This window comes from Myotis myotis, unplaced genomic scaffold, assembly GCF_014108235.1.
Source record: "Myotis myotis isolate mMyoMyo1 unplaced genomic scaffold, mMyoMyo1.p scaffold_m19_p_12, whole genome shotgun sequence".
NCBI lineage: Eukaryota > Metazoa > Chordata > Mammalia > Chiroptera > Vespertilionidae > Myotis > Myotis myotis.
In genome coordinates, this window is record NW_023416316.1 from 55,228,308 (window position 1) to 55,245,951 (window position 17,644).

General features: G+C 37.3%; 1 protein-coding gene across 15 annotated transcripts in view; it reads right to left on the bottom strand.

Annotated features, from left to right (window-relative positions):
* NFIB (nuclear factor I B) overlaps positions 1–17,644 on the bottom strand; it is a 226,534-nt gene that overhangs the window by 196,966 nt on the left and 11,924 nt on the right. The window lies entirely within an intron of this gene.

Sequence of the window (17,644 nt, forward strand, 5' to 3'; positions counted from 1 at the left end):
CAAAGTTCTCCTGTTTTAACTGCCACATTCCAGCCTGGACAGAATAGTTTCTGTGTAACTAACTGGTAAGTCTAGCATCTTGACTGAAAGTTCATAGTGAAGGGCTTTAACATAATGTCTTTGAGGACAATGGACTCCTCATTCCCTCAGGGCAGGAGCAGTCCTGACAGTGCGCAGGGCCATGCAAACTCAAGCTGGTTCGACGGGGCCATCGCTGTTTTTATTGTAAAGCATCTCTGAAAGGAAATGGAAGAAATAGGAAAACAAAAGTATCTATAGTCATGTTTTATGGCAAATACACAAAGTCAATATGTGTGACTGTTTTGTGAACAACAGAGAAAGTTCTGCTGCTTGTTGCTCAGTAAGGGCCTGACCAGCAGTGTCTGTGGGATAAACCAAGGTACATCCAGACAGGCAGAAAGAAGAAATATTTACACTGGACAGAAAAAAGAAACCATGTAATCATTTCTTCCTCTAGTAAAACCGCACTGAGATTTGGTGACAGCTCTTTAACTCGGCCTCACAGGCATGTATTATTAAAAAATGTAACTTCTATCTCCTTTAAAAAACTGTTTTACTTAGAAGAGATTGAAGAACAAGTTTTTAAATGGAGATATAGTAGCAAAGTTGGAAATATGAGTGAGAAGGTGGCAGCCCTGGGTCCAAATTTTAGCTCTATCATTTCCTAGCTATCTGACTAGAGATTTATCCAAGATAATTAAGCTTCATTTCTTTAAACTATTAAATGATAATAATACCGACTTCTTTGGGTAACTATAATGATTACATTAGGTACATAAGCCATTCTTGACATGCAGTAGTTATTTTTATCATTATCCTATATAATAAAAGGCTAATATGCAAATCGACCAGTGAAACAACCAGTCGCTATGAGCACACTGACCACCAGGAGGCAGACTCTCAACGCAGGAACTGCACCCTGGTGGTCAGTGCGCTCCCACAGGGGAAGTGCCGCTCAGCCAGAAGCCAGGACCATGGCTCACAAGCGCAGCGACCATGGCAGGAGCCTCTCCTGTCTCCACGGCAGTGCTAAGGCTATCCAACTGCCAGCTTAGGCCTGCTCCCCCTGGGCCTAAGCCGCAGTCAGACATTCCCCGAGGGCTCCTGGACTGCAAGAGGGTGCAGGCTGGGCTGAGGGACCACCCCTTCCCTGAGTGCACAAATTTCATGCACCAGGCCTCTAGTTACTAATAATTATTATTACCATAAAAATAAATCAGTAATAATAAGAGGGATCCCTGTGTTTCTGAAGCAAAAGGGAAGTCATTTGTGGATCTTTCCATCACATTATCTTTCTCATTAACATTCATTATTTTATATAAGAAGGAAGTCTATGCACTGAACCAAAGCGTAAATAAAACATATAGGAATAGGGAGTAGGGGAGTTTCTACCCTACAAACCACCCAAAATTCTAAAATAGTTTTGATTCTATTTAGAACATTTTAACAAAGAAATTATTATGGAAATCAAAACATATGTCCTTTTTTCATGTATCTATTTTCTTCAAAAAACTGTTATCACAGAAAGAACCCAAAGTACATTTACTCAGGTATAAGCAGATGTCAATACACCTGAGAAAATGTCCCAACTTTCCTGTCAAATCAGAAGAAAAGCAGAAGAAATAATAATCTAAGACTTGTAAGGAAAACCATTAATTTAGCACAGTGTCAGTGGAATACTGAGGGTTTTATAAAAAATCAATCATAAAGACCATGATGCTTATTGTTGAAGAGTTAGATGGCTACGCATGGCTCCTGACTTGCTTAATCCTCTCTTTAAGGCCATTTCATTTCCCCTGTGTAGCCTTTGTAGTCTACACAACCAACACACCCAATTTCAGGGACTCATACAAAAGCACAATAGAATAGGAGAAAACAACAAATGAGAAAAGACTGATTAATTTAGGGGAAAAAAAGGTTGACTTGGAAATCATTATAACTTTACTTTGTATATCAGAATAAATCAAAATTGAAAGTAACTACTGACAAATCAAAGATAATTAAATTAAAATAAGCCTATCTTTTTAATATGCAGAGGTTATAACATTTTCCTTCTACCCTAATGTGGACAGAGTAACTTTACCATCTAGAATTAGAATTAGGAAAGAACTCCAGAGACAAATTTGGACTCTGTCATTTAACTAGCTCAACCACAGAGTTCTCATTTATGAAAGGACAATAAAGTATCTCACATGGTTACTGAGGATTAAACAAGTCACACCAATAAAACTCTCAGAAGTGCTCACTAGCCTAGCCAATTTGGGTCAAGAGAGCATTGGTCTGCAGACTGAAGGGTTCTGAGTTCTATTCTGGTCAAGGGCACATGACTGAATTTTGGGCTAGATCCCCAGTGGGGGGCGTGCAGGAGGCAGCTGATCAATGATTCTCTCTCATCACTGATGTTTCTCTCTCTCTCTCCCTCTCCCTTCCTCTCTAAATCAATATATATATATATATTTTTTTTTTTTTTAAAGTGCTCACTAAATGTTAGCTGGACAACTATATACTCAAAAGCATTTCGGAAAATCATGATGGCCCAGAAAATCCTACCCACCTTAACTCAAGTGATGTATTGAGCATCAGGTCACTCACTATGCAAGGCTTTTTCCAAGTCCTTAACTCATTAGTCCTACAAAAAGCTTTTTAAGATTGGTATTAGTATTTCCATTTACACAGACGGAAAGAAGCCTAAGGAAGTTTAAAACACTTGCTGAAAGTCATGCAACTAAAAATGATTTAAATTTTTTAAATGATTTAAAAAATAAAAATAAAAAGATTTCAGACTCAGTGACAGTTTTCATGGCTCCTTCCAGCAAGATCCCTCTCCCTAAGCTCCTCCTCGTCACCTTCTCCAGTGAGAAGTCACCCTTAAAACTAACATGCTAACTGCAAAACTTGCAATAGATCTGCTGACATCCCAGGAGTTGGAGAAATTACTGGGTATACCCACAATGCTACCTTTTATTCTTCTGTTTGTTCCATTAACTGCAATCATCATCACAAAGCCCAAAGGATACTCACTATTCCTCCAAGCTTCACTAGAGTACGAGATTTTCTCACTTCTGAATGATATGGTGCCGCTGCCGCTCAGAGCCAGCGCAATGGCTCCCGTGAGGAGCAAGGCCAGAGTTCAGAAAGGCAGCCTGACATGGTTCCAAGTTCCTGCAAGAAAAGCTACAAGCCCCAAGACGCCACAGAGCATGGTTGTTGTTGCCATACATACACTACAAAAAATATTTTTGTCACACAGATGAAGAGTTATATTTGCTCATCAGAATCATCCATTCTCTTGTCTCATTATTCTCTCAGAAATTGTCACAAGCTTTCCTAAGTCATTTCCTTTAGGTGATGTTTATCTAATCACTACCATTACTCTTTTCACTAAGTATTTATTAAGCATCTAATGGCGATGCTTTTTAGTTTAGAAGCAAGAACAATAAACATCAGGTAATTCTTTTTAAATGGTCTTTCCCTACTTGTAAAGTTAGTAAAATGTCTGTCTTCTCTATATTGTAATTCCAGTACCTAGCATAGTGCCTGATACAATACTAAGTACTCAGTGAATACTTGTTGAATGACTAAGCAACTTGTTTGCAGATTGAATGGCTTTAAAATGCTATCATAAAATGGCAAACTGAGACAGATTTCTTTTTAAATGTCAGTGATCATAATATTACTATACTTGCATATCACAACCAACAGTCAACTATACAATCAACATCATATATCCCTTTATACAATGAAGGGAAGAGTAGTATGAAAAAAGAGAAAAGGTGACCACTGCCCTCTAAAAACGTATATTCACTTTTTACTTGTTGGAGGAGTAGGGAAAGCATAGAGGAACAAAGAATTTCACACACTAGACTGCATTCTATCTTTAGGAAATAAGCCTGGTAACCTTTCAAGATAAATGCTATTTTTAAATAGCTATAATATATAGTTATAGCCAAAGGATAGTTTTCACTTTATATTTTTTCTCTAACTACCTATGAGGAAATAGGCATCATTTATAAAGAGCAAAATAATTAAGAAAATTCCACATAAAAAGCTGAGGGTTGTTTAATTGTTGAGTATGTCACTCTACCAGTCCATTGCTTTTAGTAACAAAAGTATACATTTGCATCAGATCAGATACTTCAGCCCAACAATAAAACACCCCTCATCACACTGAAACAATTCTCTTTTTCTACTGAGTTTTGGAGCCCCACTTGATTTTTTTTTTAATGTTTTTATTAATTTTAAAGAGAGAGGAAGGAAGAGAGAAACATCCATGTGAGAGAGAAACATGGATCTGCTGCCTCCTGCATGACCCCTACTGGGGGACGGGCATATGACCTGACCAGGAATTGAACCAACGACCTTTTGGTACATGGGATAATGCTCAGCCAACTGAGCCACACTGGCCAGGAAAATTTTTAAAATAATAATAGTGATATAAACTGGGCACAAAATCTAATTCAGAATATTTTTCAATAAAATATTCTTTTGCAGAATATTCTGCTTCCAAGATGTTTTAAGCTGCCTATAGAATTATCTTCCCAATTCTAAAATATCTAAAACAAATTATTATATGGTATAACACATGCCAAGTGCATATTCACATTTCAAGATATGATTATAAACAAAAAAATACTAGAATAAAAGGGTGCTATAGAAAACATTTAAAAATACTGTATATAGCATTACACTGAACTCTAAGAGCTAAGCTACATATAAAAATAATTTAGATATTAGAATTCAATGTTACTACCCACATTTTAAAAGAGGGAGATTACTCAATTAAAGCCATTTAGTACTGAGAATTTCAGCACCTGGATTAAAGCTTCCTATTAGATTTTTCTTTTATTAACAATTTTTTTAAAGCAAAACACCAGATCAATTTAGAAGGACAGTGTATCTTATTGTCAAACAGAGTTCATTTATATAAGAGGTAGATTCTTGGTTGTCTGTTTCATTCTGTTTTGTTTTTGTTCTATGACCCCTGAGATAAACAGGCTTAAGACTCACCTCCTCTCTGTGACCTTTCCCTTACAGTCCCTCAGGGTCTGCTCCCGGAGAGCTCAGCAAATCTAACTATGTATAGTAGTTGGTGAGACTGTGAGTGAGTTAGTTGTATATTGTTCCACTACCTTTTGCATTTTCCTTTGTCATAAACACTAGCAAGTGGCCCTTAACCTCTGTTTTCTACTTGCAAATTTTTTGGAAGAGGCCATCTATACTCTCACTATTTTCTCCCTAACTCCTTAAAATATTAAAAGTGCTCAGTACAGAGCTTCTACTCAATAAATGCATTTCTCAACCATTTTCCACCTTTATCCCAAGCGTTATGTATTTCCCTTGAAAGACATGTTTCAATAAATTCTTATTTCTACTTCCTTGACTACATGATGTATGTGGAACCATGGCAATCAGATACAAATATAAAAAATTAATATAACATATGTCTGTGTATACACACAGGCACTTTGGAGAACACTAGTGACTGACAAAATGAATAATAAGATAAAAGTTGTTATTATTCAGTGACTATTGAGGAAAAGTTGCCAAAATTTTTTAGGCACTTGAAGTATATCACCAATAAAGTGAGTTTTTAAATTTTCTAACATTTTTAATAAACAAGACTAAACAGTCAAAATTGTTCTTCAGAGAATAATCTTACAGAAAATACTCTGTTATCTCTTCCAAACTTTTTGTGGACTTTAATTAAGTACTATTGGAGACATAAAGGAGAAATAATATATATCACGATTCAAGCTCATGAAAAGATTTGGAATTTTAAAGTCTCGGTTTCCTGCATAAATACCATTCCCTCAAGTATTCCCTGCTAGGCAACAGTAATGGATACGTTTTCTTTTGTTTCCGATTATGTTTATGTCTGGAATTGCTTTATAACCCAAATGAAAGACCTTATAAAAAAATGGACAGAAATAAAGTATATTGCATTCCAAGAAGAGATGTACACAGGAATCCAGCATGTCTTTATGCTCCCAGAAAATGCTATTCCTTAAGTCACCCAGAAATACTGAAATGAGCATTATGATTTGCTGTGGTTCTATACCACTCACCTCTTTAAGGTTCAATATGAAACATTACACAGCAACTACAATACTGTATTTTAGATTTTTCTATATTAATATTTTTTCCCACTTTTGGCAGAGTATTTTCCCTAACAATGTCCTGCCCCCCAAAAAAGGGAGATCAAGTCTTCCAGAATCTTCAGCACAGGTGGTGAGCATTCATTCAATGTACAATTACGTGCTCACTGCCTACAATGTACTGATTACGGATTTAAAAGTCATAGCAGTATCGATAATTGCAAACGCTTTACGGAGTACCTACAATATGACAGGCACAGTGTAAGGCACCTCAAAAGCACTTTCTCATCTCATCCTCACAACTGCCGAGTACAGACAGTGCCCACTCCAGAGCTCAGAAAACTAAATCTTAGAAAATATAATGAAATGACCCGCTTATACAGTGAACAATAGGTAAACAAACATTTGAACCTACAGCTTGATTCCAGAATAAGCTCAATTGCTAATATGGATGTCACATTTCATATGCTTTTATTTTACTCGTTCTTAAAATTTAAAGTATATATGAGGGGAAAATGACATTTTTTATACTAGTGGAGATACAAAAACAAAACAGATTTTCCCTTGTATTATTCTTAATAACACTCATCTGATTTGCCCCTAATGTTCTCCAGTCAATTTAAATAATTTATAGTGATTTATTTATCAAATACTTATTATCTACTTTATGGAATGCCCCATAACACTTCCATTGATTTGGGGGTCATGAATTTGCACAATACCCATCTTTTATTCATCTATTTTTCCATCTACAATCGTGCCATTTCATATGCTTTCAAGTTTTCCCAAACATAAACTATCAAACTGGAAATTAGCTACTAAAAGTAGCTGATATTAAACTTTTCCCATTACTACCAATATCTCTGCCTTAACTTAATCACTGCTGTATTCAGGTATGCCTTGATATACATAAATACATTGTTAAAGCATAATTTACAGATAGATCTTTAGTGTTATATAAGAATTCTTACCTTTGTAAAAGGATTCATGTAAAGTTTCCTTTTGGAACTGAATTCCCTTTGTGAATTTAATGTTTTGGTTTCTAAAAATTAAGCTAAGAAAAGAATTCTTAAAAATTTTAAAACATCTCTTAAATAAAATAAGGTACATGGATGATTGTTTTAAACTTTAAAAAACAATTGTTTAAAATTAAGATGAGAGGTATATACCACACAAAGGAAAATTGAGATATAGTAATTATTAAACTAATATGAAAATTACAAAAATCCAGGAAGCAAAACTTCAACCAGCTCCTCATAACCAGCTCCATATTTTTTTCCAATAACTAACGCTCAAAAATGGTTTTTCTTACAGCCAATCTCAAACACGACCTACAATGTTATTGAAGTCTGGCAGGAATATTTTTAATGGATCCTTTCTGTTTCCAACCACCACCAAGTCCATATTAGTTGACCATACTTAAATAGTACTTTCCATCCACTGAAAATAGAAGAGAAAGGAGTCATTTTTATGAAGACCATGGCTGCAGATTGACTTCAATAGAAAAGACTATGAAAAGGTACAGAAGAAAAAAATTGGACTCATGAATCAATTGATCTCAGTAAGTTACAGATGATAATACCAGACTTTTAATCATGATTTTACTCTATATTCCTTTCTTTTTAAATCCTCAGCTGATGATATTTTTCCATTTTAGAGAAAGTGGAAGGGAAGAGGAGAGACAGAGAGTGAGAGAAACATCAGTGGGAGAGAGACACATTGATTGGTTGCAGGCTCAAGACCTGGCCCTGGTCATGCCCTTGATTGGAATTGAACCTGTGACCCTTCAGTCCGGGGGCAGAAGTTCTACACATTGGGCCAAACCCACTAGGGCTTCTTCTATATTCCTTTAAAAAAAAATTTGCTTGCTACTATGTAAAATAATCTCTCTCTCTCTCTCTCTCTCTCTCTCTCTCTCTCTCTCTCTCTCTCTCTCTCTCTCTCTCTCTCTCTCTCCTTATTTATGCCCCTGTAGCAATAAAACGAACACAAGCAACCAAAGTGTCTTTGGGCCTCTCTGAGACTCAGTACCCACAGCTGCATAGTGAGAAGGTCTCTAGGGATTCACCCAGCTCTAAAATTATATGAGTTAAAGACCTCTTTCTTAAAAAAGAAAGCTTTTTATCTAGATTGAACCAAACGATCTGACTATTGGACTCTGAATTGAGCAACTTGAGAGTGTTACTCAAGAGTCAAGTTACACATTTTCTATTTCTCTTTCATAAACAAATGTATTAAAATCCCATATTTAATAAGAGTATGCTAAGCTTCATTAAATATTGCTTAATCTGAAGGGCAATGCCCTTCAGCCAAGGTAACTAGAGGCCAAATTCCTAGGATGCCAGAACTCAGAGGGACAGGAGAAGTCCTCAAGCCAATTTCCTCACTTGACAGATAAAGAAACTGAGTCACTGAGAGGCCCTAAAGCTCCCAGGTACATGCAAACAGTAGTCAGGCTACCTAATTTTCTTTTCTTCTCCCTCAGCATGCTGCTTCAATCACTATGTGTCACAGAGTGACATTCTACATCAGTAAACAAAGGAACAGAAGAAGGTAATTCCATTACCGGGCCACTAAATAATTTAGAGCCTAATTTTTCTTCTTTTTTAATGCAAAGACCTTATGTTCAGAAACTTACAGTTCAAAGTACATTAACTAAAACCATGTCCATATGTAGATATATCTTCTCCCATAAGCATCTTAAGAATATAGGAAACAAAAAAAATAATAATAATAATGTATCATCCGCCCCTAGAAAACAAAAACTGAAATTAAAAGAAAGAATGGAGTTAATCTAAATTGTATATTTTCATTCCTTCTAAAAAGGATTAAATAACAGAATTCTAAATGGTTTGTTTGTACTTTCCATGCAATATGTAGATTAAGCATGAAATTCTGTTTGGGACACTTTGACATCTGTTTTCAGTGCATTACAATGAAATCTGGGGACTTGATACATACATTTGCTGTAATAAAACTGTCACTAATCAGTGTTTTCCAAAATATTGCCCATAACTATTACTATTCAGTAGTCTCATTTGCATGATCTAATATTGTTGCTACATCGTGTTTTTCCCCGACAATGTGTTCCCTGGTCCCAGGCACATGGTCTAAAATGGATGCAAACCACTCAATAATCTCTGCATTTCCCTAGAACTCTGTGCATACGCACGCAATCTGTCCTAAAATTGAACTAATCCTTCATCCTTCGCAAAATATTTTTCCTGTAACTGGAACACCTAAGACTGGATTCCCATCAACCGCAATAAAGAGCCCACATTGAGGAGGAAAGTATGCCTCGTGGGGCTTCCACAACAGAAGATGTAAACATAATCCTAACTCAGAAGTCCCTTCAACAAATCTGTTACATGCTGCTTGCTTAGTGGATGCACAGTCTGTCATTAACTTACACCATCTCTATGAAACGCTGGACAAAACCAAAGCAGACTTTAAAACGGGGTCTCCTTCATGTTCTCTACGATTAATAAATAACTGTATCAATGGCAGGTACCAAGAAACACCAGCTCACAAGGTGTTAACACAACCTCCTGTATTATTAGATTTTAAAAATGCTTCCACGTCATATTGCATATACTGTACCTGGTGGGTCATGAACAAAACCTGGATCTCAGGGGAGAAGTAATTCTGAGAGCCCAAACATGGTATCCACCAAAAAACAAAAACTTACTGAAAACAATGCATCTACCTATGCTGACTCTAAATGAATTCCATATTTTAACAGTTCTTGGAATCATATTGCTTAATGGTCCAATATAATTTCCTTTTGTCCTCCTATGAACTCATCTTAAACCTGAAATATGTTTCTCTAGACACATGTTTTATATTATACAAATGTTGGATACAAAAAGCAGATTAATTGTAGGCCCTAATGCTGTGTTTGTTAGTACTAAGAAGTCATTCCAAATGTTCCAAAAGAGATTAATGTAGTATAACAAGTCTATTTAATTATTGTAAGACCAGTGATCCTCATATTACTATAAGCAGCTTTTCCCTTATTTGGAGACTGAACAGATACTGTTACATGATAACTGTTAGTCTTATCCAAAAATATTAATGCTTCACCATCAGGAAATTTAAAGAAATATGTTACCATGTCCAGGAGGCTCTGAAAGACAACCAATATTTAAGAACCATGTACGCATTGCCATTTTACGTCAACATCAACTTTAAACTATGAGTGTAAACAAAGCTTTTTCCAATGAAGTAGAAAGACAAAATACCAAATCCTTCTACCATTAACAGCAATACATTTTTCTATCTTTAACATTTTCACATGCAGTTTGTTTCCTGAACTAAAATACATGCTTTTTAACTTTTGTGTATTGCATGAACAGAACTAAAAATCCAGGTATATTCTCAAAAAGAAAAGGCATGACACAGATTATTAAAAATTATGTGCCAGGATCTAAACAAGCTAATCAATGTTCTGATTCTGCTTTCTGTACACCCTAGTTACCCTTTAACTGATGAACAAACAGTGAGGTAACTTTTCTTATTAACTCCTGGCTAGAACCCCTTGGCTGTGATTATAAAAAGGCTTCATATAAGAGTATGAATTTTTGGGGTTTTTTGCACTGCATCAATGTGACATGCGATTTTAAGTATTTCCCTCGTAGGGATTGAGGATATGGACTAATCTGTCCACTTCCCAAACCTGCTGTGCAAAGTGAGGGAGGGGAGACCCACTGGCCTGGACAGCAAGCACCATCACTAGTTCCCCAAGGACCCAGCCCGCACAGTGGCTTCATGACCACATGGATCCAACCAACCAGAGCCACTCACGTCCAACGCTAATCCCAAATCTAGTTTGGAAAGAAAAAGTAAATGTTTTGCCCACTTCCCATTTTGCTTCCAGTTGTTCTCAGTAAAAGTGAAATCACTGTAAGTAAGAAATATTAACTTTTTTCCTCTAGAGATCATTTAATTAATTTTCTCAATGCCATAAAAAGGACGAATGGGAAAGACTGACTTAAAAAAAAAAAAAAAGGAAGAAGAGTTAAATGGCAATTAAATCAAAACAATTCATGTAACTAATTAAACATCTTGCATTTCAACCCAACCAGAGGTCATTTTTAAATAAAGACATGTTCAGGCTTAGATCTAAAAACCAGCAGCTTGCTCTCTTCAAGAACAATCCAGTCTAGCCACATCATCATCACTTCTGTCCAACTAAATCTAAAACATAAGTGTAGCGCTCCCAAATGTTGGCAATTTAATTTTTTGCTAAATAAAAGTCTTGTGCTTTTACTGGAGTACAATGGAATATAGAGAATTGCAATGAGTTACTTGCTAGGATACACTTCATTCGACACAAAAGTTGAGTTAATTACTCAGAGTGCCATTAATAAAATTATTTTATTTTTTTCCTTTCAAATACTCCTAGATTGACCAAGAAATCAATTCCCTGGTAATTCTGATATAAAGGATTGCTAAAATTTACACAGTAATTCCAATTTAAATCAATTTCAAACTACATACAACTAGCTAACTTTACGTGCCTACATTCAGAGGATTCACTAACAAATATCTATACACATTACTGTGATCAGGACTTTCATTTTCTCTCTGGAATGTCTTATCATCTGAAATATATAACAACTAATTAATTGATGATCTTACTTAATGCCCAACCCCTCCTTCTCTTCATTATTGGGTAGTTTCTCTGGACATCTACATTAGGTTATGTCCCTTTACAGTAACAATGGCTAGAACTGACAGTATTGCTTTCACTTACCCTAATTATTTCATGTGATCCTAACACAGCTCAACACAGCCCTGTGACGTAGGCTGCTTACGTGACTTGACCAAGGTCACAAAGCTGATAAAGGGCAGAACCAAGACTAGAACCCAAAATGTCAGATTCGTGCACTTACTTTCTATGCTCCACAAAGACCGAAAAGGCAGGAGGGAGGGAGATGGGCTCTACTCCCAAAGCAATCCAAAATTCAGAGAATGACAGAATACTTTAAATTGCACGCTATTTACTCAATCTACGAGTGAGCCCTCCTTCTTATGTAATCCCTGCAAGATGTAAGCCCTACCTCTCTCTTTGTTTCTCTAACTTCCCTCCAACTCTGCAGCACAAGCATGTACGCATGCACGCACCCATTACCCATGGTCCAGGAACTTAACCTCTTTAACGCAACAGCTGAGATCCATTTCAATTGCTTTCAATGGAAGAACTCAGGCAGACTTCTGGAAGAAGCCATAGACATTTTTTTAAATCCTCAGGGGCTGGTTGCTGTTTTTGTACCACAGCCCCACTGCACATGATCCATTAGCCCACTAACCACATCCCAACCCAGCTCCGCGTCCGCACTACCACTGAGGACACCAGTGCATAAGAAAAGGGCAAGAGAGGTATCTTCTAGTCTAGATTGGTTATTGGAGGGGAGGAGAGAGAAACAGAGGCTACTGACTAAAATCTGACTCAGTGCATTTCCTGCACCCTCTCTCCTGAGATTATAGGATGCTGGATTATCCATATATTTAATGCTGAAAAGCAGTTAAATTCCTTGATCTTGGGAACATTCCTGGGGGAGACATAGTTTAAAACAACCACCACCAAAGAAAGAGAAAGAGAAAGAAGAAAAACCCTCTCACCTGCCATTTCAGATGTTTTTTTTTTTAAATGGGAATAGAAAAATGGAGCGCTTTTTCCCAAGGTTCTCTTGCCTGCACCACATTGTGTCTCATCTGTCAGTGTACCCACACATGTATAAACAGTATGCGACATACCAGTCAGGAAATGCACATTCTAACTTAAACTTCCTTTTTTCCTCTAATAATGTAAAAATAAAATGGAACAGCTTGGATTTTAAATATTTAATCTGGCAAATATAGGAAAAATCATGAACTACAATGTCATATTTGGCAAAGAAAAATTTGGTAGGATAAAAATATCTGTTTTAACATTTTAGAAGGCATTTCCAATATTTTAAAAATAAAATTATTTCACTGCTGCAGAAGAGAACAGATATAAAATTCTCTGCCTTTGCATATGAACTCTTAATAGAGAATAGAAAAAAAAACACAATTTTTATATCCATTAAAATAAATATTTAATTTCTCATACTGGCAAAAATCCCCACAGAAATGAAACTTCAATTTTACTAATGGTTCACTACTATGTCATAAAATTTAGCTATTTAAGTCACAAAAAATAGGCTTCCTCTAAAATTATGTAATGAGATGGAATACATAAAGTGGCAACATTACTCTCATTTTTATTTTTTTTATTTTTTGTACATGTTGAGCCTACAGCTTTTTCCAAAAATGGACCAAAATTTATAGGGTGAAGTTTAAAAGTCAATTGTTTTAGGACTTACACATTGGTAACCGAAAGCATAACTGAATTTACCATGTTTACCCTATATAAGGACAATAAAATATTTTTATTGTAACAGCTGAAAATGTTGAAAAGTGATTATTAAGGAAGCCATAAATATAAAAAGCTGAAAAGTTGACCTCAGAAGAGTGGGGGAAAGGAAATTGTGATATGCATCATCATAAAACACGGAAACTGAAAATCTCACCAGAAGAACTCCAAAAGCCTCCCCAAGCCAGAACACTACCCCTCACCTCCTACAGCAAGGAGGGCTGCAAATCTGTCCCCATCACTGTCCGCAAACAAAAGAAACTCACTTCTCCAGCCAGACCATGTCACACAGAAGACGGAGCTACTGCAGAGGGACGCCTCCAATCCACTGGGGTGTAAAGTCAGGGCTGGGGCTTTTTGTCAGCTATTACCATAAAAGAATAAGAGGAAACAGTGACATTGCTACACAATAGAAAGGTCAAACAGCTTGCAGCCATTTCATGACCCAGACAAGTCAAGGTCAAAGGACTCAGGTAGCAACTTAGCCAGGGCATAAGTTACAGCACAAATGAATTGTTTTAACACATCAGCTTTGGTCAATTAAACCTAACAAGGCGAGTTGCATCACGTAGCAGGGTTCCTGACACCAAGGCCAGACGCTGAGACCGACCTCATAAAACAAGGCTTTTAACATAGCATAGCAAATTTAAGGTAATCCATCCAGAAACTGCAGATGTCAGAATAATAAAATACAAGTTGTCCTAAGCAGGAACATTTTTCACACTTTGGAATTCACTAATAGAGGGGTATAGACTTCATATTGACATCCTCGTGTTATTAACATAGACGTGAATGTAATCCCCTACGCACATGAATTACAGAATTCGCCCTCTTTCAAATAACTTTCTTAACATCTGGGCTCATGACTAGATTTGTGTTCTAAACTCTACCATTCCTGTTAACAGCAATTCACTTCTCCATGTATTTCTTTTTCCCCAATGGGAGTTTTGAACAAGCGAGTTTTGGAAAAAAAAAAATATTCAGCTTCATTCAACATCAGAATATATATTTATGTCACAATATTAACAGATGTTTGTTAAATGCTTTTGTGTGATTCTGTGGGAGATCTATGTATTTTAAAATTCAACTGGATACTATTTATTGAATTTTCTATTTTGAAGCTAACCAGAATTTTAAAACTGCATATATTTGGGTTAAATAATCTTTTTTCAAAAGCAATTCTGATTTTTTCTTTTTTGCACTTACTTAAACAAATCCCATTTTCAACTGATTTGTGCTTCAGCCATAACTTACTACATGCTCTGAACTGACTTAAATTTCTGAAAATATACAACCTCCAGGCAACTCTCAGCTAGTAAAATTACTTCATCCATCACCCCATATTTTCAATTATATAGTCCTTATTCAGAGTTCTTTAATTTGTCTGTGATTCATCAATGCTGTCCTGTATAAACGATCATTATAAACAGAGAAAATATGTGTCTCTAAGTGTTTTATTACAAACCATATATTTATGCACAAGAATAGTTTGCATTCCCATCTTAGAATATCACTTCATTTAAATTTCCAGGAAAAAAATTTTTTTTTGAGGGGGTACGTGTGGCCTTCAATTCAGCCTCAAGGTCTTTCCACCTCGTTGGTTAATTGGTAGCCATTTCTTCCAATTTTCTGAATAATATAACAACCAAAAAGCCCAACCATTCAAGTCCCATTAGCCTCACATCCTGTAATGCTCAGGCTAATACAAGCTAACCCCACAGACTCTCTCCTCACTGCGCACTTAGTTTTCACAAGTTCTCTGCAGTTTGAGGATCTGTTCTCTAGGCCAAATCCTCACAACTGAATTCAGTTAAATTAACCACATCACATAATTGGAGTTCAAGGGCCCAAGAATGCACTTTAACATGAGAAGACATACCACGCTGCCACAGAAGTGAGCGTGATTATGAGGAAGCTCCCCTCTTGCTATGCTTGGCACTGAGGCGTGCTGCTGTAATAACTCCAGTTTCCGATCGCATAACCACCAGTCCTTGAGATTTCTAAAAGTATTCCTCCTCCACAAGGATGGAGGGGGGGGGAGTTAGAAAACTTTGCTTTGAAACTTATGCTGGCTAATCATTTGCTCTGCCACAGCACGGACACTGAAAAACGCCTCAGAGTCCCGAGTTCGACTTGCATCAACCTCAAACTAGCAAATGCTGTTCTTTTTTACACACTGCAGAGAAACTTCTCCCCCGCCCCGCCCCGCCCCCCTCCCTGGCGAAAGCTACTTTCAGAGCCAGGGATCTCCCTTGCCTTCACCCATAATTCACAGGCATTTAAGAATTTCCTATTTCAATGAGAATGTAATGCTATTTCCACCCTCTGCAAATCTTGAGCTTCACACAAAAGCAATCATTAGCCCTTTTATTATAGTTAGTTATCATGTAAGCCACTGGGATGACAGAAATGAAAACTCATCTCAACTTTAGGAATTCCAGAAGATTCTGACACAGCTACCCAATGGGTCCCCCCCTCTTTAGATACTTAAATTATAACCAGTTGGCAGAGGTGGGAAGAGCCAGAGTCCTCTAAAAGAGTTCTTTAAGGAGCCCACTGGTCTAGGCTTTCCATCCACCAAGCATAGTGAAAGTCAGATATCTTGGGTTGTTGTTTCAAATTGTGGTGCCAAATTTAAAAGGAAAAAGTTCATAGAGGATTAATACTGTGATTTCCTTTTGGCAGTTTCCTCTCAAATTCAGGGAAAAACAAGTAAATTAAAAAATCCTACCAAATCTATATTACATTTATCTGTAGACATACTGCCAAGGTACCACAACCACTTTAGAAACTTTAAAGAACTAAAGCAGGGGCAATAAGTGGGCTCCCTGAATGGCTCCCGCCCAGCTCCAAGTCTCCAGGCAGCTACTGCACTGTTCGAGGGGGGAGTAGAGGGGGGGGGGGACACCTTTTGGAAGCCCAACCATCGTCCCCTGTCACAGCAATTCACATTTCCCCCAAATTACCACTATTCCTGAATAACAGACATCATTTCAGTTCTTTTACCTTTGGAGTTCTTTTGCCACACAGGAGGCAAGGTGTACCACATTTGCAAATCCAAATCTATTATCTAGATGAATATTTTTATCTCAAAATATGTAGGGCTGTGTGTCTGGAGGGACAGTACAAGTGTGGAGGGGTGCCTAACACTGTCACTGGGATATTTACCAACCTTTGCTGCCTCTAGAAAGTGGGTTATTATAGTTTTTAAATATCCAAGAATCATAATTGGTAGTACAAATGAGCCTACCTCTTTCTCTCTTCTCTCTCCCTCTCCTCTCTCCTCTCTCTCCCCCCTCTCCTCTCTTCTCTCTCTCTCTCTTCCTCTCTCTCTCTCTCTCTCTCTCTCTCTCTCTCTCTCTCTCTCTCTCTCTCCCCCCCCTTTGAAAAGTGAGATCATATTAAGAGCAATGCAAGAGCTTAGTTTGCCATATCAGAACACAGATGCCAAGCCTCCCCAGATGGCATGTGGGGCCTCAGAGTTTAACTCTTGAGTTGTCTGGCCATACCATCTCATGGCAAGGACATGATGGCACAGAGAGCAAACTGCTGGCCCCTCAGACCATGTTTTCTTCTTATCAGTGAGAAAACTGCTAAGTATCTTATCTTACAATATATGTTCCCACAAAGGTCTCATTAAGCCTAGGCATCAGACATGCCAATAAGAGCCCTTCTTTATCTGGTGAACTGTGTGCGAGCCAGAATGCAAACAAATGAGCACTAGAGTTCAGGAGTTCAGTCAAGGACAGGATGCGGGATAGGAAAACTTAGCAGTGTTCCCCTTAATCAAACGTGCTTACAGACGTCATGCTCTCTAGCCTTTCACAGGGCCAGCACACCCCAGATCATCCTCATTTTAACACACTGTGAAAGCTTCCAGTTCCCCGTGATGGGAAATACCTGCAAACGAAGTGGAATGTATTAAAATGTTAAAGCCCGCTGTCAACTCGCAAACAATTATCTACTTAAGCTTTTCATAAAGAAATAATTGTTGCCCCCAAAGGATTCCAGAAGTCAGGGGCTGAAGGAGGAAAATAATTCCTAGCATTCACTTCCTTGCTGATGGTATGTGACAACCAGGAAGGGTTCCGTTTCAAAAACAAGCAGGATTACAACCTCCCCTGTAAAC